The following is a 1062-nucleotide window of genomic DNA, read 5'->3' as shown; positions in this document are numbered from 1 at the left end:
AGATGATGGATGGATGTTTTAGTCACTAGAAATCCCCTCTGTCTGTCAGTCACTTAGAAACAAGTGCACAACAAAAACACACAAACAAGAAGACGTCAGTCTGGCCCCGCTGCAGCCCAAACCTGGCAGGCCAGAAGAAATAACTACGGTTGCCAAACTCGGTACGAATGAAGCCCCAGAATTGGCCCGAGTAAACTGGTTCAAGTCCGGGTGTTGAAACTGAAGCGACGCTGCCAGCGAAGGGTCGCAGTCGCCCCCAGTAAAAATGGCAGACTGAGCCCACGCTGGTGCGAATCTCGATGCCAAAATCTGACTGGTGCTGCCAGAGCCGGGCTGCAAGCGTCCCAGTAAAACCGCCAGAATTGGCCCAAATGTAAAGAAGCTGATAGCCTGTAAAAACTGACCACAGGAGATACCCCCAATATCTGGCTATGAAACCCTGTAAATCCCCAGAACGAGGAAATGTTTTATTAGAGATACAAAACTGCTCATAAAAACAACAAAAGAGGAGATTTGTTTTTCCAGTAATTTTGCAGTAAGAGCTTGTTTGTTATATTAAGTCTACTCGTACACGTGTCCATTATAAACTGCCATTTTTGTGTTTAGTGTCAGTTTACTGTTGACTACAAAAACTACCAAAAGTGCTCAATGTGTGCCTTGTTCGTTACAGATTCCCACTAGTTTAAAAATGCAGAGCTTGTTTGTCTAATATGGTTGAACTGATGGATGGGAGCTGTAAAGTCCAGTGTGTGAACTTGAAGGCTTGCTCTTGCTCAGGTGGCATGCCGTCAATGATTGACTGCACGCTAGTTGTGATGTCACAAATCCTGCTTGCAGCAACTCGCCTTTAGCTCAGAGAAACTTTACAGTTTTTGGAGATGAATGTGAAACCCTGAACATATATTCTGCACAGCAAAGATTAAACATCCAGGAGGAGGAAAAATGAGAAAAACTATTTGGAGATGAAGGACGACTGTAAGCTTCAATGAGGCCTCATAACCTCTTCTTTTTCAAGCTGTGGCGGCCCTGCTGTTATTAGGGTCCGAGCACCCAAAAGGGTGC

Source organism: Stegastes partitus, unplaced genomic scaffold (genome assembly GCF_000690725.1).
Source record: "Stegastes partitus isolate 25-593 unplaced genomic scaffold, Stegastes_partitus-1.0.2 Scaffold571, whole genome shotgun sequence".
Classification (NCBI taxonomy): Eukaryota; Metazoa; Chordata; class Actinopteri; family Pomacentridae; genus Stegastes; species Stegastes partitus.
This window is presented reverse-complemented; position numbering follows the sequence as displayed.